Below are 26,509 nucleotides of genomic sequence, written 5' to 3' on the forward strand. Positions count from 1 at the left end.
TTTTTTTCCCCTCCATTTTCACTTAAGTAGCAGTCTCTGATACAATGGAAAGCTGGCACAAAGCGTATTAGAAAGGAGGTAAGACGAATGGGCTCAGCAGTAATAGGAAGTGTGGCACATGTTGCATGCTACTTACTTTAAATTTACTGGAGCCTTGCTGCAGAGCCCTGAGGAGGGCTTGGGGATTTGCATATGAGGACTTTATTAAAAGGAGATAGATAGTGGATGTCTTGAGAACATCCTCACTAAAGCACTATTGCTTGCTGTTGGCTTGCAAGGATAGTACAATAGCAAGGCTTGACTTTGGTGTGAAAATGTGCTAGAATTCAAATCACAGAAGCTTGTGTCCATAGTAGGAAATAGCATCATGAATGGCAGTCATCATGGAATAATGATAAAACTCTGTACTTAGAGGTAACTGTCAGGAGCTTTAGAGTTTATAGATAGAATTGTTTACCTGATATGGTATGATATTGGTAATTTTGATACTACTGACATTTCTAGAGGGATGCTTAATGTCGACTTTGCTATCAAAAGCCATTTGATACAATAATGGAAAGCATGGGATCTTGCAGGTGAGAAATGAGCTCAGGTTGAACCAGCAAAATGCTTCTGACAAAGACAGATATGTTTGTGCTCAAAGGAAAAGAATAATAGCTGTAATCAGATAGATTAGGAACTCTTACTTGTGGTAATCACTGGAAATGTGAATAGTATTTTTCATTTTTCAAAAATATATAGATCAGAAGGAGCTGAACCTGGTTTGTTGCCATTTGCAACCTAAAAAAAATTATCTCTTGACCTTATGCCATATGGAACTAGAAGTCATCCACTTGAAGTTTGTTTCATCAATCAAAGCTGTTATCTGCCTGAGTCTTTCATCTATCCCAGGAAGTTTCAATATATGAAAAAAGCCCTAACATGGCAGATGAGCACACATGTACACCATGGGCCCTTCTTTTTGTGCTGAGCAAATATGTTCACGATTCTGGCCCCAGACAGTTCTACTGAACTGGAGACACTGCACCTCTGGTTGATGCTTCTGGAGAGCCAGGACATGGTTCTGTGGTTACTTGGTGCTATGGCAGGTTTGTGCCCTGATGGCTGTGTCTGAGATCAGGCATCCAGGCTGGGGGTCATTAAAATGGCCAGGAGGAATGACTGGTGAGAGCAGCAGGAACCACTTTTCCCTCTGAAAGACTGAGTGAGTTGACCTGTGCAGCAGACGGACTTCTGTTGATGCTATTGGAAGGTGCCTGGCATTTTGGGGGCACATAGTAGGTGCTTAAGTAACAGTTTGATTGAAATCCTCAGACAGTACAACAGAGCAGGATGTGCCCATGTAATATAGTCCTCTGATGATTAATTCAGAGAAAAGGCTGGAAAATGATTTCTCTTTTCTGTTTACACATTAGGCAATCTGCTTCAGAAAGAAAATGATGACATTTAAATCCCAATACTGTCTGTTCTTTGTAGTAATTGGCACTTTAGCAAAACTCTGCTGAAATAGGAAGGATTGGAAGGATGTTTACCTCCCTGAAACTGGTGGAGAGACACGAGAGAGGAGGGTTTCTGGTATCGACTTCAGCATGAATTTATGAAAATTACTTAACTTCTTTCTCCTCATTTCTCATCTTTCAGAAATGGGATGCTTCCCCGTGGGAGATGTCGCTAATGCTCAGCTCACCCATATCTACTTCTCTTTACCTTTCATATATGTGAGAGGTTTGCACTTGTCAACCCATTTTACAGTGGGGTGAGACCATGAGACCAATATTGGCCAGTTGAATTGTGGGCAGAAGTAATGTGTGCCCATTTCCCAAGGAGAGCATTTAATTGCTAGTGGGAGAACTCTAGTTTTGTCTTGTCCATGCCTCTGCAACCAGAAATGTTCTAGATGGCAGAGCCTCCATCAGTATCAGTGAGAAAATAAGGAGCAGAACTCTCCCCACTTTCACCTGTATCAGCATCAGTGCACACTCGACATATAATGTGAACAGAGTTTGTTTCGGGTCTCTGGGGTATGAAGGTCAGTTGTCACCATAGCTAACTTAGTTTATTCTGAATGATACATGCCCATTATTTGATTCTTTAACTTGAGAATTATTTTATTAGTTTTCATTTTTCAATACACAGGTGTCTGGTTCTCAGGTTTCAGAGTACATCAGAATCATATCCTGCTGGTTCAGTTTGCAGATTTCTGGGCCTTTTTGCCAGAGCATCAGAGCTCAGTATACCTGGCGAGAGCTGCAGGTATCTGCTTTAAAGAAACAAAACAAAATGGGTTTTTGCATGATTCTGATTCAGGAGGGAAGACCACACTTCAAGAAATGTTGTAAATCTCTATCATGCTATAAAGATTCTGGCGATTATTTCTCAAGTTCTCCTAAACAGACATGTTCAGATATTAGCAAAAGGTTAAAGGCATTTACAGCAGGAATAAGTATAATGGATATAAAGTTCACCAGCTCTGTTTCAAGGCTGCATGAAGCAGTGATAAAGTAAAGACACAGAAGTGGTGATTAATAGACCTGACCACTTTCTAAATGAGAATTCTAAAGATTGTAAATCATTTGGAAATTGAAGTGATGACCTGAAAAACAAGTCAGAATTAAGAAATATCAAGTCAGAAATGGATTTAAAGAAGTAAAGGCAGAAAACATTGAGACATTTCTCTCACAGTTGATATGGAAGCAAGGTGGAGAGTGGAAGTCACAGGGACCTTAGAGCAGGGGGAGGAGGAAGCTGGCTTGAACTCCACTTGTGGGCTTTGTCCTAGATCCAGATCTCCCAGGTTGATTCAGCATCTTGATATAGTGCCGCCATTTACGAAGATGATAGTTTTCTATGGATTGTGTTTTTTTGACCTTCTGGAGGTGGGTTTTTACTGATTTTGCAGAAGGAATTTGCTCCTCCAAATTTTAAAATGAAAGACTTTTGGTTAAGATAATGATTTTATTCCTTCCACCCACCCTCCAGCTATCTATCAATTCTCTTAGTACTGGAGACACAACAGACCTGTGAAGTTGGTAGCATTGCACACCAATTCCATAGACTCATTTAGGAATCCTTCCTCGTATAGTTTTCATGGATGGTGGGGTGACTGCTCACAACTGCTAAATGCAGCAGTGGAGACGGAGCAGCAGCAGCGTGGTGTCTCAGGCAGGGTAGTCCTTCTCAACCGGTGGGGTCTGCTTGCTTCAGGATTCTATTTAGAGAAGAACCAACTGCCCAAAGCAGAATCATCCGTAAGAAATGGAGAGGGCTCATCAGGGTTTGGGTAGAGGAAAGCAGGAGCAGTACCCACCTAGGACATTAAATCCAGGAGACAGTCTAGCAAAATTGAAAGTGGTTCTGCCAACTGGTATGTGAGGTGTCCTGAAGTCATGGTCTTATACATTGAGCAGCTCATCTTCCCATCCCCTGTTATCTTCAGGGAAAATCACATGGGGTCCACTTGTCCCCACCATTATCAGTATGCTGCTCAGTCTATCCTTGGGTGATTCCTTTTCCCCTGGAAGGTTCCCTTTGCTGTTCCCTGTGAACAAATGCTATTTGTATAAACATTTGAGAAGAGAGGGTAGAAGCAGTGGGCAGCATAATTTGCTTGGGTCCTCTATGAGGGTTGGCCTGTGTTCTTCACTCTGCACCCTCACTTCTACCCTGAAGGGATTCAGAGTATAAAATGCCAAAATATACCACTCTGGCATAGGATTATTTTGAACTGAAGACAGTTGGTTAAAAGCTCTCTGTCTTCCCTCCATCTGCTTGAGAGTGGAATATAAATTTCCCTTATGAAGGTGCCCCCCCCAGCATTTCTCATACCAGGAAGAGAATAACAACCTTATCACTGGAGATGGATGGCACCAAAGAAAAGTCTACACAAACAAACCTTGCTAAATAGCCCTTACCTTCTATCAGTTTCCCCATTTATTTGCCTTCCCATCATTTGCTGCCCCTGGAGGCTCAAGGCTCAAAATCCTCTTCTTGTCACTTCTCTAAAAAATTCTTGTTCTTTGTTAAGATGCTGTATGAGTCCAAGTTCTAGCCACCCCTTCAAGTTACTCATCACATATGTATGCATCATGTGCATATCAATAAACTTTTATTCCTTTTTCTCTTGTTAATCTGCCTTTCATCAGTCTAACATATAGGGTCCCAGCTTGAGAATCTAAGATGAGTAGAGGAAATATATGTTTTTCCTCCCCCATAGTGCCATATCCTCTTTTTTCATGCCATTATTTTAATGATTTTTAACTCATGTAACTTAGAAGGAAATTTTTTGCTACGGGAGAGAAAGCCAAACTAGAGTAGGTCATGCAGAAAAAAGAGAGTGCACACGTATGTCGTGTGTGCATGTGTGTCTGTGTCATGTACTTTGACTAGTCTAGGGACATTTGTTTTTATTATGTCCCAATCTATGTACTCGAATGATATTACCAGGAATCCGATTATGTTTTCCTCAGTCCTGCTTTCTTCTGTGTTGTTTTATTCTAAGATTCTCCCAAAGAACTAGCAGATATTCTCTTGACTTGCGTTTTTCTCTAGATTAGTGAAATCAATGGAAGGAGAGTTCCAATTTCTCTGAAATTACAGAAGTTCTAGGACTGACATCTGTTGGCTCTGACTAGCTTGTCTTGAATCATATCCCCTCCTTGAACCCATTATGGGGCACATTCAGGTGGACTTTGCCAACTTGGCCAGGCCTTGGCTACATCCCCACCCCTGGAGAGTGCAGGTTGGAAAGTCCCACCTGAACCATGTGGAAGAGAAGAGGGGAAAGAGAGGTTCTCTAAAGGAAAATCAGAATGTTCTTACCAGAGAGAGCAGAAGCAGTTGCTGGAAGCCAACATTCACAAAACTCTCTACAGCAGAAGATGTCTCCTGGCTAGCAGTGAAAATTGAAGTTTTTAAATTCTAATAAGTAGGTGGGAGAGTGAGAATTGGATTTACTTCTTTCTCATTCACTTTATCAACATCAGTTTATGAGAGGATAAAATCTAGTTTTCAGGAGGAATATTCTTTGTTTGACCTGTTTTAGGAACCAAGAGAGAATTTGCATAATAGGAGTAATGTTGCTTCTTATTAGTGACACATAGTCTAAAGCTCTTCAGGATTCCTATTATAAACTTCCATTTTACTCAAATATGCAAACTTGTCATTTTTGTCAATGAGAGTTATATTGTCATATGCACAGTTCAACATGTATTTCATTATTTTATATTTGTGCAATACTCTTTACTGTTTTTTATATGAAAGTCACTAGTTGTCATTCTTAAAGGTGCAAAGCAAAGTTCACCTTGATATTGCTTGAAATTTCACTTGAAATAAAAACTCCAGAGAGTTTTTCTGTGATGGAATTCTTTACTTTCTTAAATTCAATATTAAGAAGATGGATTTTGGTTAAACCCCAGCCACCCAGTGAATGACAGGGTGACCTTGGACAAGTTACTAAGTCTTGTCTGTAAAACAGGATAATCGGAAAACCTCTGTCTCAGTATTGTTTAAGGATTAAATGAATGCTTCTGAAGACCTTAGAACAGTGTTTGACACATTGTTAGGATTCAATAGATGTTACCTATTCTAATCTTTTAGACACAGATGGTCTGAATTGTTAATTCCTTTCACAAGAATTCTTTTTTGGACAATTTTATGTGCAGGTTGAAGGTAGGAGCTGATGGTTTGGAATTTGCAGGCTAAATATTTTTTACCCCAATCTTTACAAAAAATTCCAAACTGGGTTGAGGTTTTAAGTAAAGAAAAATCTAACTTCTAAATGGTTATATTTATCATGAAAAAAGAAAAATAAAGTACTTATAAAAATTGTGGGAAAAAACCCTCCAAATTAATTCTCCATATTGGCAGATTATAAAAGCCTAGGCCTTTAAACAGGTAAGCAATTGGAGAAACTGATTTGTAAATATTTTTAAGATATAAAATATTCAAAAGTATACATATCATATACTTATAAATAGTTATACACTCTCAGGGAGGTGAGATGGGGGAAAAAGAAAGGGAGCAGAGAACTGAGGATGCTAGTTTGGGGCCTGGTTAAATCTACACTTTTGTGTTTTCTTCATTCTAGATTCTTCTCTCTGGTATTTCTGATCTGGGTTTTGTGATCTGATTTGACTCTTTCATGATTTCTTTTTCTAGCTTCATGTTTTTGAGCTGCTTCTGAGTCTTCTTGACTCTAATATGACACCTTGGGCATGCACCCCAAAGTGGGTATTTTAACACAGGATCCAGCCCTACTGAAATAAAGAGAATGTTTAGTTCATTCAGAGAGGAGGAAAAAATGTCTTCTCTAATTGTTAACTAAATTGGGCTTTCAGTCTAAGAGAATGGTAGGCCTGGTATTTCCATTAGGACATAATCTTATGTGACCAATAGACCAGTGAAAATATTGTGGTTTAAGAATTCATCTGGAAAAAAAATTCATCTGATAAAGCATAGCATCTCATATAATAAGACCATCCTTCAGTTGGTTAGTCTAGTCAAAACTTCAGTGGACTGATTGTTTAAATGCATTGGCCCATGTGATGTTTGCTTTTATCATTTTTTCTCCAAGATTTTACGTTTAAATTTTGTGGAATTTTCCCAGGAGAAACATTTACTTATATCCATATAAAAACAGAGCACAACCCAGAGAGTTTGTTAAAATAAAGCACAATTATCAATGGGTCTCTAATTCCTTATGTGGAAAATTGATTCATTATATAGGACAACATTTAAAGAACTATCTAAAGTAATGAGTTTCAGTTGTTATCTGTTGCTTATTTTACCCTGATTTTCTCAAATTTGCTTCAAAAAAAGAAAACTTTTAAAAGTCATTTTAAAGTTGTTTTTTAAATTATGAAAGTGATAAATGGGAATACTGGAAGCTGTTAGAAACAACAGACCAAGTTTGCACACTTTACAGATAGATCTTAATATAGTTCTGAATGAAAAAAAGTAAAAATAAAATGAAAGGACTATCACAATACTATTTATGTAATTAAAAAATACATTTCAAATCAGTATCACACATTTTACTACACAGCACCATGGTTTTCTACAAGAAAGAAATGGTAATAAAAGAGGGAAAAAAATGATCAGACAAGAGAGAAAGGCCTTGTGAGAACAAATGATGATATATATATATATATGCTCCTGAGGACCAATAAAAAATTGTAAGTGTAATGAATACTTACTGTAAAAAGGCAAATAAAAACACACTCATTAATCCACTATGTCCTACCAAATAATCACTGTTGGCATGTTTATCTATTCATTTACAGCCTGTCCTTCTTTTCTAAAGAAAAAAATCTTGAACAGTTTCCATTTGGTTTTCTGAAGGACAAAAAGGCTTATGGATTTATTCATAGCAACTTGAAATTTGTGACCCTGCAGAGCCAACACAAGCTACTTTATTCTATTATCTGTTTTTACCCCTTCCTAATTTACCATTCACCCTGTCTTTCTCTCCCCCTGCAGAACATCTGAGCTGAAGTATCCAGGGATAGTTGGAAATACAATCCAGATCTCTTGAGAAGGGCCTGAGTGGTGATAATTATGTGGGTGGTATAAGCTTTTGAAAGCCATTCATTTAGCATGTTGTAAGCACTGCATTTATTAATTGATATAATTAATTCTGCAGTTATTTATTGAGAAACAGCTGTGTGCTAAACACTGAAATAGTAGAGGGAACTAGGGGAGGATTAAGAACCTTGGGATTGGTCAATTCTTTATAAGTGCTTACTGTGTACTGCTGCTGCTGCTAAGTCGCTTCAGTCGTGTCCGACTCTGTGCGATCCCATAGACGGCAGCCCACCAGGCTCCCCCGTCCCTGGGATTCTCCAGGCAAGAACACTGGAGTGGGTTGCCATTTCCTTCTCCAATGCATGAAAGTGAAAAGTGAAAGTGAAGTCGCTCAGTCATGTCCGACATGAGCATAGTCCCCTAACGTGGAATTTTTAAGGTAATTTGCAGTTTTTAGAAGTATTTGGGAGTAGAGTCAATATGAAGCAAATCTTCCTGTTAGGAGGAGGACTTTTCTGTTGGAAGAGTTGCCTTCTAAACTCTAAAACACTTCAGGCTGTAGATGGGCCTTTTCCTTAAAAAGGCTGCTTAAACTATGAAGAAAAGATTGGGTAAGAAAAAATTAACTTGTACACAAGATTGTGAGAGAATGTTTAAATCTACTTAATGACATTTTCAAGCATCTTTGCACTTTTCTTTTGTATAATGCATACATATTCATAACATAAAAATTATAATTTTAAGCTTGTTTAAGCTACAGTTCAATGGCATTAAGTGCATTCATGTTGTTGTGAACCACAATGACCATCTATCTCCAGAACTTTTTCATCTTCCAAAACTCTATACTTACTAAACAAAAACTTACCAAACCCCCTCCCCTCAGCCTTGGGCAACTATCATTTTACTTTCTGTTCCTTTGAATTTGACCATCCTAGTGCTGTAGACTAAATTCAAATTCCCTCCCAAATCCATGTGTGTGTGTTAGTTGCTTAGTCGTGTCCGACTCTTTGCAGCCCCATAGACTGCAGCCCACCAGGCCCCTCCGTCCATGGGATTCTCCAGGCAAGAACACTGGAGTGGGTTGCCATATCCTTCTCCAAACGGAGCTATAGAAAGAAAGAAAGTGAAGTCGCACAGTCATGTCTGACACTTTGCTACCCCATGGACTGTAGCCTACCAGGTTCCCCGATCCATGGAATTTTCCAGGCAAGAGTACTGGAGTGGGTTGCCATTTCCTTCTCCATCCCAAATCTATAGGTGGAACCCTAATCTTCATTGTGATGGTATTCGGCTCTGGGGGCCTTTGTGTGGTGATTAGATCACAAAGTGGAGCCTGCATGAATAGGACTGGTGCCCTCATAACAGAGACCCCAGAGAAGGAGATTTGTGAGGACACAGTGAAAAGATGGTTGTTTATGAAACAGGACATGGGATCTTATCAACACCAAATCTGCCAGTGCCTTCTTCTTGGACTACCCAGCCTCCAGAGCTATGAGAAATAAATATGTGTTGTTTATAAGCCACTAAATCTATGTTATTTTTTTATAGTAGCCCAAACTGACAAAGGTACCTTGTAGTCTCATGTAAATGGAATCATACGATATTTGACTTTTTGTGACTGGCTTATTTCTCTTAGAATAATGTCTTCGAGGTCCACTCATGTTGTAGCACTGTTCCTGAAAGTGGGGTCCGGCTGCTCGCTGCTCAAAAGTCAATAAAGAAGGAAGGTTGGTGGAAAGGAAAGTGGAAAGTTTGCTTTATTTTGGATGTCAGCAATTGGGGTGGGATGTGGTGGGGCGTGAGAGGGGGTTTCTGTCCAAAGGCTGACTCCCTCCTCATCCCCCCAGTGACAATCGGGGTAAAAGCTTTTATAGGTGAAGGGAGGGGGTTACATGCATAAACAGTACAGTCAGCTCTGATAGTCATCTCAAAATTGGTCATGGGGTGGTCTAATCAGTGTCATCTTGTTCTAAGTGCAGTTAATTTTCAGTTCCAGTATTGGTTCGTTCCCATTTCTTTGAGGCCAGATCTCAGAAGTGTGGCAGCTTATGTCATGGCTACAGTCTGGTCATCAGGTAGTTAACTTCTTCCACCTGGTAGGGATTTCAGTATCTACAAGACAGCTCAGAGGAAATGGCTCAGAATATTATCTATCACCCCTGACTATACCTAATGACTAAACTATTATTTTTTAGTCTTGTTGGACTGTTTTCCTTTGTTTTTGCGTTTTCCCACTTCTCTGATTAAACTTATTCTTTGGCTAGAGTTTTTCCCCAGACAGAAGTCAGGTTGAGGACATGGTGGCAGAGGAGGACCCTAGGACCCTGTTCCATTTCATCATGAGTTAGAACTTCCTTTTTAAGGCTGATTAATATTCTATTGTGTGTATATGCTGCATTGCTGCATTTTGCTTATTCATCTATTGATGGACACTCGATTGCTTTCACTTATGGCTATTAAGAATAATTTGGCTGCTGTGAACATGGGTGTACAAATATCTGATTGAGTGCCCACTTTCAGTTCTTTTTGGTGTATACCCAGAAAGGGAATTGTTGGATCATATGATAGTTCTATGTTTACATTTTTGAGGAACCACCTTACTCTTTTTCATAGTGGCTGCACCAATTTATACTCCCACCAGCAATGTACCAATATTTGAATTTTCCACATCTTGGCCAATACTTAAAAAAATATATAGATATATATTTAGCCATGCTAATGGGGGTGAGGTAGAATCTCATTGTGGTTTTAATTTGTGTTGTCCTAATAATTAGTGATATTGAGCATCTTTTCATATCCTTGTTGGCCGTTTGTGTATTTTCTTTAGAGAAACATTTATTTAAGTCTTTCCTTCATTTTAAAAACAAATTAGTTTTGTTGTTGAGTTTTAGAGATTCTGTATTCTAGGTATTAATTCCTTATCATACATACAATTTGAAAATCTTTTCTCCCATTCTGTGGGTTGCCTTTTCATTTACATCTCTTCCAAGTATCTTTTTTAAAATTAATTTTTATTGGAGTGTAGTTGATTTACAATGTTGTGTTAGTTTCTGCTGTACAGTAAAGTGAATTAGTTATACATGTACATATATACACTCTTTTTTAGATTCTGTTCCCATATAGATCATTACAGAGTATTGAGTAGAGTTTCCTGTGCTATACAGTAGGTTCTTATTAGTTATCTATTTTGTATATAGTGGCGTGTCTATGTCAACCCCCATCTTGTAATTTATCCCACCCCTCCTTCCCCACTGGTAACCACAAGTTTATTTTCTATATCTGTGACTCTATTTCTGTTTTGTAAATATGTTCATTTGTACCATTATTTCAGGTTCCTTATGTAAGTGGTATCATATGATATTTATCTTTCTCTGTCTGGTAGAGAAAGATACCAGATGGAGAAAGATACCAGACGTCAATCAGTATGACAATCTCTAGGTCCATCCATATTGCTGCAAATAGCATTATTTCATTCTTTTTTATGGCTGAGTAATAATCCTGTGTGTGTGTGTGTATGTATATATACCACATCATCTTTATCCATTCCTCCATTGATGGGCATTTAGGTTGTTTGCATGTCCTGGCTATTATAAATAGTGCTTCAGTGAACACTGATGTACATGTATCTTTTTGAATTATGGTTTTCTCCAGATATATGCCCAGGAGTGGGATTGCTAGATCATATGGTAATTCTATTTTTAGTTTTATTAAGGAGCCTCCATTCTATTTTCCATAGTGGCTGTACCAAGTTACATTCCCACCAACAGTGTAGGCTGCTGCTGCTGCTGCTAAGTCGCTTCAGTCGTGTCCGACTCTGTGCGACCCCATAGACAGCAGTCCACCAGGCTCCACCGTCCCTGGGATTCTCCAGGCAAGAACACTGAAGTGGGTTGCCATTTCCTTCTCCAATGCATGAAAGTGAAAAGTGAAAGTGAAGTCGCTCAGTCGTGTCCAACTCTTCATGACCCCATGGACTGCAGCCTACTAGGCTCCTCCGTCTATGGGATTTTCCAGGCAGGAGTACTGGAGTGGGTTGCCATTGCCTTCTCCGAACAGTGTAGGAAGGTTCCCTTTTTGCTATACCCTTTCCAGCATTTATTAGTTGTAGATTTTTTGATGATGGCCATCCTGACTGGTGTGAGATGATAATTCATTGTAGTTTTGATCTGCATTTCTCTGATAATCAGTGATGTTGAGCATCTTTTCATGTACCTCTTGGCCATCTGTATGTCTTCTTTGGAGAAATGTCTAGATCCTCCATCCATTTTTTGATTGGGTTGTTTGGTTTTTTTTGATATTGAACTGCATGAGCTGTTTGCATATTTTGGAGATTAATCCCTTATTGAGCGCTCTGTTTGCAAATATCTTCTCCCATGTGGAGAAAAACTGTGGAGTTGTCTTTTGAAGCATCTTTAATGTAGCTTAGTGACATGTGTTTACATGGAAGTACCCAACATTTTTTGAGGCACAGAGACAACAGGAAAGGGCCTTTGCTCTGCATCTTTGCATATTCAGGTTAGGGGAGGAGACAGCACCTTATTAGGAAATGATGTAATAGGGAGTGCCAAAGGTTGGAAGAGTACTGAGGGAAAACCTCTGCTGTGTTAAGTGTGAAGTGTTTATATTTGTTTATTAAAGCAGTTACCCCAAAGACTGCCACAGGATTTCTCATCCATCTCAGGGTATCAAATCCATATCCGTATACAGATGACTCCCAAGTCCCAAACAGAAGGATGAGAACCCGATTTTCACTTCTAGACTTAACATCTCTTCCTAGATGTCTTGTAGGTATGTCATAATCTTGTTAGGATCAGTTCCTAACAAATATATTTAAAAAGAAAGTATATGAATTTATTCTATCAAAAAGTATAATGATTTACCTCTTCATCAAATTCTGAGTTTACTTCCTTAAAAAAAATCACTGCACTTTCATTTTCAAGGTCATTTTGTACCTATATGATGCTTAGATGACACAGAATAAAAAAAAAGAAGTAATTTTCAGCTCACTTTGTCATTGCCATACTTTTGAAATTTGATTGAATGTGAAATATTATTCATAGATGGTATTTAGAATTTCAGCAAGAAGTTAGTATAAATTTCCTATGACTTTGGGTGACTGCTTTTAATATTCTAGAAAGATTTTGATAGAGTAAATATTTCACTATTTTAAAAGCTGGCAAGAGCTGTTGATCACAAAGAAAACAATGTATGTAACTTTGAGATTCTAAAGTTAGACTCAGATTTTTAATCTTATCCTTAATTTATTTTAGTCATTGAGCATTCATTTTGCTCATCCATTTAATAATTGATTTTGGATAGCATCATTCTTTAAAGGAGACCAAAACATAGCAGATAAGTCAGATTTTTCCAGTGCATAAATGCTTTCCTATGAATATATTAGATGTTCAAAATCTATGTAAATACTTTCTATAAGGCTGCTTATTATTCATAGATGGTGATAAAATGATGATGAATAAGAGTTATGTGTTTTTTATAGTTTACAGAGCACTTTTGCATATATTATATCATTTTATCCTTATGGAAGCTTTGTGACATAGGCATTATTTTTATCATTTCCACTTTATAAGTGAGGAAATAAAGGCAAGGGAGAATTTAAACAACTTGTCCAAGGTCACTGAACAAGAGATTTGATCCACCTCTAGCCTTCTAACTACAAACTGTGCATCTTTCCATCAATTACCACATCTCCTCTCATGTCTGTTAGTACATGAGTTTGCTTTAAACTTTTCAGAATCTACTATTGATTTGAGTGAAAATCACTTGTGATCATTTTCCAAGGTTTCTCATATGAAGAAGTTGACCCGTGTGATTCGCAAGAGAAATTTGGTTATTGTAGAAGGAATAAATTCTCAGTCCACCAACTGAATTACTTAACTTCTAATTCATGGTCCCATGCTGCCTAGCGTTTCCTACTAGGAAAAGCTCAATCAATCACGATACATATATTCCTTTGTAGTCTCAGTCAGTTCAAGATTTTCTTCCATGACCATCCTTTTCACAAAGACTGCTTCTAAATTCCCAGAAACGTTGTGGAGTCAGGACATCTATGGAATGTGGGAGAAGCTTTAGGTCCCTGGGTGTCATTTGTCCAGGCTGGCATCTGCTGAACAGTCCATCATCCCATCTGGTCCCCAAGCATCATCTCTTCTATCAGCAGCTGCTGAGATGTCTGAGCTCCCAGCTGACCTCTGAGCATCAGCCTCCTCTGGCACCTGCTGTGGTGTCCTTCTTACAACAAGCCTCACTCAGTCCTGCTTACTTTCAGTGCCATTTCATCTGGGCTCTTGACCACAAGGGGCAAAGGTCTTCTGCTCCTTAGATCTTGCTCAGAGGCTGTAAACCTGTGGTGGGTTGTCTGTAGACATTGCTTACTATTCACCAACCACTGCAAGGCAGGGGCGCCTCTCTCCAAGGCTTGCTTCTCCCTGAGCTGTACCTGGGAAGGGTGTTGCCTTACCATTATTTCCTCCTCTCTCCCAGTCATGCCTGGGTGTGGATGGTGTGCAGGGTCCTTTTTAGGAACACTCATCACTGGCCATCTGTCTTGCTTTCCCAAGACCACCTGTTCCATTCTCCAGTCCAGGCACTTTTTCCCCCTCATGTGTATGATTCAATTGAATGTTTAATTTAATTTAGTTGTTTCTTAAGTATTAATGGGTTTCCCTGGTGGCTAAGATGGTACAGAATCTGCCTGTGGTGCAGGCGACCTGGGTTTGATCCCTGGGTTGGGAAGATCCCCTGGAGGAGGGCGTGGCAACCCACTCCAGTCTTCTTACCTGGAGAATCCCCATGAACAGAGGAGCCTGGTGGGCTATGGTCCATGGGGTTGCAAAGAGTAGGACATGACTGAATGACTAAGCACAGCAGGACTTAGTGCTTAATATGACTAGTACTTATTTACGGAATTACTCAATGGATAATTTTATTTAATCCCTGTGCCCTCCTTCTTTCTCCTCCTTACCTATAGAAAACTACTTCAGCTTATTTAATGTGCAAATTTTTGTTTGCATATCTTCTTAAAAATGCATATTTTTTGTGTGCCCACCTTTAATTTACATTAATTAGCATTCATTTAATAATAATTAACATCATAGCTAATATTATTAAAATATTATCCTTTATCTAAGTCATCCCCTCATAGCAGGTTCATGCTAAAGGGAGATGGACACAAGAAGCAGATTGTTTCAATTTAGAGAACGAGCCCACCCTCTCTGAAATCTTTCTAAACATGTGAAATATGTTCACTTACTTGGATAATTTATTCATTTTAAAACAAATGTTAAGGACTTCATATTAGCTGGCCAAAAACAAATGCAGTCTCAGCTTTCAGCAGTTCTAGTCTTGAGGGCTTAGTATATGTGGGTGTCTTGTTAACTATGAGAAAAGCCACATGGTCTGCTTAGTATTCCATTTCTGGAGGTGTGAGTGGAGCCAGGACAGCACGATCTACCTTAGGTTGAGATGAGGTACCATCATGGCAGGATCTGCAGACCCCTCACTGCAGGGCCCCTGCAAGTCATTTGTTTGTCAGAGCCCCTGCTCCTGTCAGGTAAGGAAGCCTACTAGTCCTGGAGTGACTCAGTCCTGGCTTAAATGAAAGAAACATATTCCCAGAATCACTCAGAAATCTAAAAAGACGTTGCAGATCAGAATTCTTCACCATCCTCAAGATATATAAATACTAAGCTCTGAACTTGAAATCCATGCATTTCTGGGTTGAGTGTATTCTTTTTCTACCTCTGTGAATGACACTCCAAGGCCAAATGTGTGTGGGGCTATTTAAGCACTGTGATGATTAACCATTTTAGCCTCATTTGTGGCTGCCAATACCAGGGGGGGATCAACATATGGTTCTTCTATCTTTGTTAACATTAACCTTGAGCACAAGGATGGCCAGACTGGGGAGCCAGAGAGAACAAGTTCCTATAAAAACCAAGCCTATACATAAGACTGAGGGATGGGATTGGAACAGGGGTCCATATGTGAACAGGAAGGTGATGCTAAGGAGAGGTGATGAAGAGACACAAGCACTGCTTCCTTTGAAGTCATGGAAGAAGTTTCTTTTTTCATTATTCCTGATTCTTGCTTCCTGGGTCTCTCATACCACTTGACCCTCTAATCTCCTCCCAGCATTCTATGTACTTGCATTCAGGCTGTGCTCAAAAACATATGGTGTACTGTGCCTTATAAAAATTATACTTATTTCTTCTCCCCTTCTAGGAAGTTTTACACTGTTATCATAGGAAATGAGGACACAGAGGGCTCGTCTCTGGTGATTCAATTTGCATGAAACTCAATCACTTAGACATTTCTGAGAGATTATGCTTTGGTTAAAAAAAAAGTATAGTCTCTATTTTTGAGTGCAACATGGTTCCTGTAATAAGTTTCTGAATTTCTTGAGAAATTCAATTGTGAGGCCATCTGGTTCAGAGGTTTATGTCCTTGTCTTGAGATAATTGTATTATCTATACATCAACAGTGATGTCCTCCTTAACTAACTGAGTCATCCCACAATTTCTGAAAATATTTTAATTTGATCTCTATTTTTGATCAAAGGACAAAAGCAATGCCACCTATGAAAGGATGTTCACAAAAAAGATCAAATATAGTATTTTTCTGGTTTGATTTCTACAACATAGCTAAGGTGAATTTTATCTGCTTTTGTTGTTTCTTTCCTTTCCAGTTGTAACTCTGTGGAAAAATTTACTAGGACACAGCATAAATGCAAACTGGTAAATAGTGACAATAGGTAAAATGATCGTTTAAGAAATTATAGGTGAGCATAGTGATGAGGAAAATTATAGGTGAGCATAGCGATGAAATTAAAAGACGCTTGCGCCTTGGAAGCTCCATGAGAAACCTAGACAGCATATTGAAAAGCATAGACATTGCTTTGCCAACAAAGGTACCTGTAGTCAAAGCAATGGTTTTTCCAGTAGTCATGTATGATGTGAGAGTTGGACTATTAAGAAAGCTGAGCACCGAGGAATTGATGTTTTGAACTTTGGTGTTGGGGAAGACTCTTGAGAGTCCCTTGGAATGCAAGGAGATCAAACCAGTCCATCCTCAAGGAAATCAGTCCTGAATATTCATTGGAAGGACTGATGCTGAAGCTGAAGCTCTAATACGTTGGCCACCTAATGCAAAGAGCTGACTCATGGGAAAAAGCCCTAATGCTGAGAAGAAGGGGGCGACAGAAGATGGAATGGCTGGATAGCATCACAGACATGAAAGTGAAAGTTGCTCAGTCATGTCCGACTCTTTGCTACCCAATGGACTGCAGCATGCCAGGCTTCCTTGTCCATCACCAACTTCTGGAGCTTACTCAAACTCATGTCCATCGAGTTGGTGATGCCATCCAACCATCTCAGCCTCTGTTGTCCCCTTCTCCTCCTGCCTTCAATCCTTCCCAGCATCAGGGTCTTTTCCAATGAGTCAGCTCTTCGCATCAGGTGGCCAAAGTATTGGAGTTTCAGCTTTAGCAACAGTCCTTTCAATGAATATTCAGGACTGATTTCCTTTGGAATTGACTAGTAGGATCTCCTTGCAGTCCAAGGGACTCTCAGGAGTGTTCTCCAACACCACAGTTCAAAAGCATCAGTTCTTTGGCCCTCAGCTTTCTTTATAGTCCAACTCTCACATCCATACATGACTACTGGAAAAACCATAGCTTTTACTAGGTGGACTTTTGTTGGCAAAGTAATGTCTCTGCTTTTTAATATGTAGTCTAGGTTTGTCACAGTTTTTTTCCCAAAGAGCAAGGATCTTTTAATTTCATGGCTGCAGTTACCATCTGCAGTGATTTTAGAGCCCCCCAAAATAAAGTCTGTCACTGTTTTCATTGTTTCCTCATCTATTGTCATGAAGTGATGGGACCAGATGCCATGATCTTAGTTTCTTTAATGTTGAGTTTTAAGCCAGCTTTTTCACTCTCCTCTTTCACTTTCATCAACAGGCTCTTTAGTTCTTCTTCACTTTCTGCCATAAGGCTAGTGTCATCTGCATATTTGAAGTTATTGATACTTCTCCTGGCAATCTTGATTCTAGCTTGTGCTTCATTCAGCCTGGAATTTCGCATGATGTACTCTGCATATAAGTAAAATAAACAGGGTGACAATATACAGCCTTGACGTACTCCTTTCCCAATTTGGAACCAGTCTGTTGTTCCATGTCCAGTTATAACTGTTGCTTCTGGACCTGCATACAGGTTTCTCAAGAGGCAGGTCAGGTGTTCTGGTATTCCCATTTCTTTCAGGATTTTTCACAGTTTATTGTGATCCACACAGTCAAAGGCTTTGGTGTAATCAATAAAGCAGATATTTTTGTCGAACTCTCTTGCTTTTTTTGATTATCCAACAGATATTGGCAATTTGATCTCTGGTTCCTCTGCCTTTTCTAAATCCAGCTTTAACATGTGGAAGTTCTTGGTTCATGTACTGTTGAAGCCTGGCTTGGAGAATTTTGAGCATTACTTTGCTAGCATGTGAGATGAGTGCAATTGTGTGATAGTTTGAACATTCTTTGGTATTGCCTTTCTTTGGGATGAAAACTGACCTTTTCGAGTCCTGTGGCCACTGCTGAGTTTTCCAGATTTGCTGTCGTATTGAGTGCAGCACTTTTGCAGTATCATCTTTTAGAATTTGAAATAGCTCAGCTGGAATTCCACCACTACCTTTGTTCGTAGTGATGCATCCTAAGGCCCTCTTGACTTCACATTCCAGGATGTCTGGCTCTAGGTGAGTGATCACACCATCATAGTTATCTGGGTTATGAAGATCTATTTTGTATAGTTCTTCTGTGTATTCTTGCCACCTCTTTTTAATATCTTCTGCTTCAGTTAGATCCATACCATTTCTATCCTTAATTGTGTTCATCTTAGCATGAAATGTTCTCTTGGTATCTCTGATTTTCTTGAAGACATCTCTAGTCTTTCCCATTTTATTGTTTTCCTTTGTTTCTTTGCACTGATCACTGAGGAAGCCTTCTTGGAACTCTGCGTTCAAATGGGTATATCTTTCCTTTTCTCCTTTGCCTTTAGCTTCTCTTCTTTTCTCAGCTATTTGTAAGGCCTCCTCAGACAACCATTTTGCCTTTTTGCATTTCTTTTCCTTGGGGATGGTCTTGATCACTGACTCCTGTACAATGTCACAAACCTCTGTCCATAGTTCTTCAGGCACTCTATCAGATCTAACCCCTTGAATCTATTTGTCACTTCCACTGTATGATCGTAAGGGATTTGATTTAGGTGATACCTGAATGGTCTGGTGATTTTCCCTACTTTCTTCAATTTGAATCTGAATTTTGCAATAAGGAGTTCATGATATGATCCACAGTTAGCTCCAGGTTTCATTTTTGCTGACTGTATACAGCTTCTCCATGTTTGGCTGCAAAAAATGTAATCAGTCTTATTTCAGTATTGACCATCTAGTGATGTCCATGTGTAGAGTCTTCTATTGTGTTGTTCGAAGAGGGTGTTTGCTATGACCAATGTATTCTCTTGAAAAACTCTGTTAGCCTTTGCCCTGCTTCATTTTGTACTCCAAGGCCAAATTTGCCTGTTACTTCAGGTATCTCTTGACTTCCTACTCTTGCATTCCAGTCCCCTATGATGAAAAGGACTTCTTTTTTTGTGTGTTAGTTCTAGAAGGACTTGTAGATCTTCACAGAAACATTCAGCTTCAGCTTCTTCAGCATTACTCTTGGGGCGTAGACTTGGATTACTGTAATATCAAATGGTTTGCCTTGGAAACAAACAGAGCTCATTCTGTGGTTTTGAGATGGCACCCAAGCATAGCATTTCGGACTCTTTTTGTTGACTATGATGGCTACTCCATTTCTTCAAAGGGATTCTTGCTGACAGTAGTAGATATAATGGTCATATGAATTAAATTCACCCATTCCAGTCCATTTTAGTTCACTGATTACTAACATGTCAATGTTCACTCTTACCATCTCCTATTTCACGAGCTTTAATGAATCTAACATTCCAGGTTCCTATGCAATATTGTTCTTTATAGCATCAGACTCTACTTCCATCACCAGTCACATCTACAACTGGGCGTTGCTTTTGCTTTGGCTCCATCTCTTCATTCTTTCTGGAGTTATTTCTCCACTCTTCTCTAGTAGCATATTGAGCACCTACCGACCTGGGGAGTTCATCTTTCAGTCATATCTTTTTGCCTTTTCATGCTGTTCATGGGGTTCTGAAGGCAAGAATACTGAAGTGGTTTGCCACTGCCTTCTCCAGTGGACCACATTTTGTCAGAAATCTCCACCATGACCTGACCATCTTGGCTGGGCCTGCGCAGCACAGCTCATAGTTTCATTGAGTTAGACAAGGCTGTAGTGGGTAACCTATCCCTCCTCTAGCAGATCTTCCCGACGTAGGAATTGAACCAGGGTCTACTGCATTGCAGGCAGATTCTTAACCAGCTGAGCTACCAAGGAAAGAGTTTGAGCAAACTCCAGGAGATAGTGAAGGACAGGGAAGCCTGGGGCACTGCAGTCCATGGGGTTGCAAAGAGTTGGACACAACTTAGCGACTAAACAACAAAAAAAGTGATGAGGAAGAAACTAGAAGAATGTAAGGGGGTTTACAGTTTCAGGCAGTCAAAGACTTATGACTGAAATAGAGACAAACCTTTGTATGTATGTGGAGGTAGCAGAATTGATTCATGGTGAACAGACCTCAATAAAGGAGAAGTAAAGTATAGCAGGGAGGTGGATAAGGAAAGGACATTTAGGAAGTGAGAGTGAAAATGAGGCGAGCTTAACATGAGAAACCTGAGCCTAAAATGTTAGGTAAAACACCTTACAACAATGAAAATATAATTAACATTTCAAATCAGTGTTTATAATTAAAGGCATTGATTTAACAAAAAGGGAAGAAAGGGAATGAACTTGAGAAGGAAATCACTGGAGGAGAATAAGTCACCATAGCGATAGTCTAGTTATTCATTTATTTTCTATTGGAAACACTGCTGTGGGTCTGGCTGATATGAAAACCAGTGACCTAGACTCTAAAGCCATTGTAACCCATTAGCAATTTTTTCAGTCACCTTAAAGAAAATTTGAAGGGCAAACAAACATGATCCAGGATAACCTGTTACTATGAACCGAGTGGGAAGCTGAATGAGAAATCTGACCTGTTGAATTGAAAAAGCATGTACTTCATGTTTTTCTCTAAGAGTTTGCTATCTGGCATGAGAAATATGAGTGGTGTCTGGATAAACTGTTTTGGTAATGTTTCTGAGTTCTGTTCTCCTACACAGTTTCAAAGAGTTTTACTTCTCACTCCTCCTCCGCTGCTTCTTCCATTTTGAGGTTTAAGTTTTGCAAACGTTATCCATAAATATAAAGTTTTCAGCAACTTCTTTTCTAGGATTTTATCTTATGGACAAATTCACATATGCAGGCAAATATGTATGTCCACCCCTGTAGAATTACCTGTAACAGCAAAAGAAAAAAGTCTCAATGTCCATCATCCGGGTAGCATCTATAAGTAAAAGAAGTAACATTTAGAAAATGATTACTGTGCTCTTCTTTCTTTCTTTCTGAGCCCCTGGGAGTCTCCAGTTAGTCTGAGAATCCCATCAGCCTGGGAAGGGAGCATAATCAGTTTCTGAAATGCAGAGTCAGATCACGGAGCAAGATGAGAGCCTAGCAATCCAGGCCATTGTGAAGAGAGAATTTTGTGAATATCACTACTTCCCTGCTTCAACATAGAAAGGAACAGAAATGATATTCTTTCCTATGACAGCAATGCCACAGGGCTTTCTTCTGTATCTTTAGTGGTAGAAGGAGCCTCTCAAGCAAGGGGAATAAGAGAAAAGATTGACCCTTTTCTACCCTGGGAGACTTGGGGACCAAGGAAGGAAGTCAATGGAATAACCTATGTGTGTCCCAGGCTTTCCCTTCCTGATTGTTGCAAATAGGGAGGGAGTGGGGCATTAGGTGAGAGGGAACCCTCTGCTTCCCCTCCCCAGGAAGGATCTGGAGAGAGGTCTCCTGTGGGACCACGCCCTCATGCCACTGCTCACATAGAGCCCCATTGTTTCATAGCACAGCTTCAAATTCTATGTGATTCCAGCAAATGCAGTAAAAATAACTAGGTTTTTTCTTCTTGAAGAATTCCTTAGTAAAAGCAAATTTGACATTGTCATTCTTACATAAAAGCATTGTGCATTGTGGCCAATGTAGCTGAACTTAACTGACCACAAATGTGAACTTCCAGAAAGAAACAGCAGACCACCAATCTTGTTGAGACTCTTTGTCAATAATTAAAGAATTATCAGAGAGATATGGATAAAATCTGTCCCTTTATCATCTGGGGTGGAGGTAGGGTATGTGCAGTAGTGACACCAGTATACCCAGAGTGTTTATCCCTCCACTCACCTCGGTGTGTCCTGAGGACTCCCGCCCTTATCCAGGACTCCTCCGCATCCCAACAGGCTGCAGTGACATTGCTCTGCTCCCATCAGGGGAATGAAGATAAGTCACCACTTTAGAACATTCCAGCTATTTAGAGCATCACCATTCTAAGTAACTAGCCGGTTTACACTTAGAAATAAGCAGTGGTTTATCTTCATTTTTTTCTACTATGGGATGGCTGCAGCACACAGGCCTGACAGCAGCTGCTTTCCAAATGCCGGTACCCAGGAGTCTCAGAGAACTGGGCTCAGTGCCCAAAAAGTAGAAGCACGAATAATGAAAATACGCACCAAAGAAAGTTGGGCAGAAAACAATCCTGGCTTGGAATTAATGAGTCCCAGCAAATCCCTTTCCCAACAAGAGCATTTCATGTCTGTTGTGTGTAGAGGTTGATTTATATTTTTAAATAAAATTCTGATTTATTTTAAAGAGGGCTTAGAGGTATTTCTGATATGCATATTTCTGAGCCTGCCAGCAAATTTTGACTCCCAATTCCTTCTCTTTAAAAATTTTTTTAACACAATTCTGGAAATACAGAAATACTCCCACCCTTAAGATTTGCCCCTTTATCATCTGGGGTGGACATGTAGGGAGTGTGCAATTAATTAAAAATTAACACTTAAGTTTTAAGGTAAATATTTCATTGGAAAGTAGACTGAGATTCTGTTTGTGGGTTTTCCATTATTTAGTTCTGTGACCTTGAGTGAGCCACTTAACCTTCATGGACTTGAGTTACCTCATCTCAGAAATGGGCATAGGTGGATTTTCATAAACTTACTCCTTCCAACCCCAAGAGTGTCTGGATCTGTGCACACACTCCACCTCCCCTTTCTGTGACCTTCTCCACACTCTGAGATGTCTTCTCACCTGTCCAGATGTTCCGTAACCTTAGGCTAGAGACTGTCTAGACCTCTGCCCTTCCCACCCCCACAGTTTTTCTGCTCCCTGTCCTTCCTTCCCACCTGATCTCCATTGGCTGAGGAAGCCAGAGAGCATGTGAGTGTGGATTGTCCTGCTAGCTTTGGCACTTACCTATTTCAATTTAAGTAAATGCAGTTTCCTCCCAGGCATTTTTTTGCAATGGTCACCAACTAACCCTCTGTTTCTGTATACTTGATTAATGCCTACGTCATAGATGGTAAACCTCATGTGCGCAGACAGCATGTGTCTGTGGCCTACCCTGAGTCCCTAGTGCCCAGCACAGTGGCCAGTGCACAGTAGTGGCACAGTTACGTATTTGTTTGAATGAATGAATGGGTCCTTACCAGTCAGGACCCCTTAAATCACATTTAGCAGGCAGTGAAGGTAGACCTTGCTGAAATCCTTGTTGGCTTATGTTGTTCTATCCTGACCCCCAATCTAAAATAATCCCCAGCTTCCCTACCTCCACTCATCTACCCCTGGTCTTTCTTCATTCTTGTATCCTGCCTTAATCCCTTTCCCAGTACACACACTACCTTTATTTATTTGTTCCCAGCTTTGTTACCTGTCTCTTCTATCAGAGTAAACTTCATGAAGCCAGAGACCTTTTTTACCCTTATTCAAGGCTGTATCCTTAGCATCTAGAACAGCAACAGCGCAGAGATGTTGGCTGAGTGAATGAAAACTGACATATTGTTTGTAGCCGATCCAAATGGCATGGACTCTCTCTGCTTTGATGTTGGCTAGAAACCTATTCCTTACAGTGTCCCAGGCAGCAGTGCCAGGTATGACTCTTCTCTCTGTTCCCAGCAGAATATTGGCTCATCATGTTCTCCTGGTTTCCCTTTCAGGGCCCAGAGCAGAAGCCGTGTTCTTCAATGATGGTCAGTTCAAAACAGGTCGTCTTCTCCTTCACTTGTTTCACTTCTTTTTCTTTATTTTTAACTTTCCAGAGCTTTGAGAAAAAAAGAGAGCAAGAGACTTGAACAGAGTGTACTGACTCTTCAATCTGATAAAGTTTCCTTCACTGGGCAGGGAGGCATGCATGGTACCCAGGCCTCTCTGGTGAATGAGAAACATATGCTCTAGTTAAGCCTAATGTCTTGCAAAGCACTCAAGGCTCCTAGCTGCCTCTAGCATGGTACCCAGGGTACCTTTCTTGCCTGCTGTTGCTGCTGCCTATTTGGTGGTTGTTTTTCTCATTCTTTTGTACCTTGGGTGTGTGTTTTTTGTTGTTACCTACAAAACCTCTGAGCTTTCTTATTGTGAAAGCCAGAGAGGAGCTGGATTAACAGATGTTTTTGTTTTGCTATATAGAGGAGAATTAGTATCTTCCTTGTTCAATAAAGAACATTTTTCTAGTGTTAAATATATTCCTTGTTTAATTATGTTTTAAAGTCATGTGTGTGTGTGTAGGGGAGTAGAGGTTTAAAAGTGGAGGCAGGAGCAGTGGCACATTTGAAATGATTTCTGAGGGAAAGACTTCCTGGCTTCTAAAGATATTATTCTTCATGCTTCTAATAAACTCTCTTGTTTGTCTGTGTAGCAGGCACAAATGAATTTGAATTTAATCCAAAGTGGCTGAGTGATTGACACACACTGCTCACTAAAAGTATGATAAAAATTTCTAAACATTGGGAAAATAAGAGAGAATAGACTAGGGAAAAGAAAATGCTTTTGTTGTAAAACATTTCTCTACAATGAGTTTGATAGAATTAGAAGTCACTGACTACGTTTCATATTATGTTGGCCTTTAGTACTGGCTTTGTAAGAGGTAAAGTCAGCTTTAGTTTAGAAAAACATTCCACTTATAAAGTACAGCTAATTTTTGTGAAGGCTTGACCTTCTTGAAATGGATTATTCTTCTGAACAACAAAGTGAGTATTGAAAATAATTTCTCACTAATATGATATGGATTTGATGAAAAAGGCATTGTTTCTGTATATAATACAGTAACACCTTTAAAAACTATTGTTTAACCCATTTATTCACTTGCTTTGTATTAGAATCAGACCATATAAATTATTCCTACCAAGAATGTGCTGTTTTATGTGACTCTATTGTTAGCATTCTCCTTCAGATTTCTTCTATAGCTAATTTAGCAAAACTGCATTTAAATCAGTCCCTGATGAGAGGACCTGGAGTTCACATTTTTGCTTTTAATAGACACATTAGTCTTCCTACATGGTAAGATTTCATAAATGGCTTCTTATTCTTTTCCTGGGAGATAGCTATTATATATCACTCAGTACATTTCTGGTCTTACCTTAGGGAATTTACAGGGGTTGTCATTGCTTTGGCTTCAGCTGAAACACAAGAGGTTTTAAATTGGATCTTGTATTTGTGTTCAGGATTGAGAAAACTCTTTGGGTACCTTTAATGAGAATCCTGTAAAGATAATGTTGGCTAAACTAATTTGAATAACCAAATATTACTGTGATACTTGGTTGTTTGCAGGTTGCTTTCCCCTTACTCCCAGTGAGAAAAGGAAGGGAGGGACTCTTAGAGGCAGAGGTGAGGTGAGGCTCCTGGCAGGGTTATTTACATGCTGGCATTGGGGCATAAAAGCTGTGAGTGCAGTCTTCTCCGGCCAAATGAGAAACTATGGTTGACTTTAAAACATTACACAATATAATTTGCATTCATAGTAGAAAAGCAGATAATACAAATTAACAAAAGTAATAAAAGAGTGTTCATAATCCTACCAGCCAGTGATAACTACTGTTGAAATGTTGTGTATAACGTTTTATGATTTTTCTAAAGTTTGTCTTTTTTAAATGCAAAAATGGATCCTTTGACTAGGATGTTTAATTAAAAATATATATCCTTTACCTGTTCCTTAATCAATAACCCTTGTCTTGTGCCTCATAATACAAATAGTGTTTACAAAGAGTAGAAGAAGGTAGTCATTACCTCAGGTCCCCAAGTGGCCTGGCCTGAGATGAACTTGAGGAGCACATGTTGGTCCCAGGGAGCTTTCGGGAGAGAGAGAAATGCCATGCAAAAGCTGCCTTAGTGAAGCCTTTAGTTACAATGAAAACAAAAACCCTGGTTGTGCATGTCCAAGAGTCACAGAGCAGAACTGGGACGTTTACATGAAGACTCCCACACAAAATGGTTTGGTTGAAGGGAAGTGGGGTTAGGGGATCAGATTTTCAGGATTTGTAACTCCTACCCATTTACTTGTCATTTTTAAGAGCTGGAAAGGCTCTGAAATTTGACCCTACTTGCAAGCTAGTAAGTTAGCCTGCTACAGTGTGATGGATGCTGCCAGGAAGACACGGGATGCCTGGATCACAGGCAGAGGACCTTATTACTTGTGGTACAGCAAGAAGCATGAGCTTCATGTTCAGTTCATGTTTCCCTGTCCTTCAAATCTCATGAAGTGACACACGGAGGTTCAGGTAGATGTCACCCATAATAACTAGGCACCTCTTTTGGTTTCCACACTGTGGGTGTCTCAAAAAACTCAGACCGTGTTCCCTTCTCTGTTTAACCTTCACACACATATTCCCTCCTAATAGATGTTCCCTACTTTAGTAGAATAGTAGGATATTCCCCCAAAAATGTCCTGTTAAAATGTGATTGTTGCTTTTCAAAATAGCCATCAGTTTTG

At 39.6% G+C, this 26,509-nt stretch overlaps 1 protein-coding gene across 2 annotated transcripts in view; it reads left to right on the forward strand.

Annotated features, from left to right (window-relative positions):
* Positions 1-26,509, forward strand: part of SCHIP1 (schwannomin interacting protein 1) — a 992,315-nt gene that overhangs the window by 47,399 nt on the left and 918,407 nt on the right. The window lies entirely within an intron of this gene.

The sequence above is a fragment of the Giraffa tippelskirchi genome, chromosome 2 (genome assembly GCF_054371585.1).
Source record: "Giraffa tippelskirchi isolate mGirTip1 chromosome 2, T2T-mGirTip1v1.2.pri, whole genome shotgun sequence".
Lineage (NCBI taxonomy): Eukaryota > Metazoa > Chordata > Mammalia > Artiodactyla > Giraffidae > Giraffa > Giraffa tippelskirchi.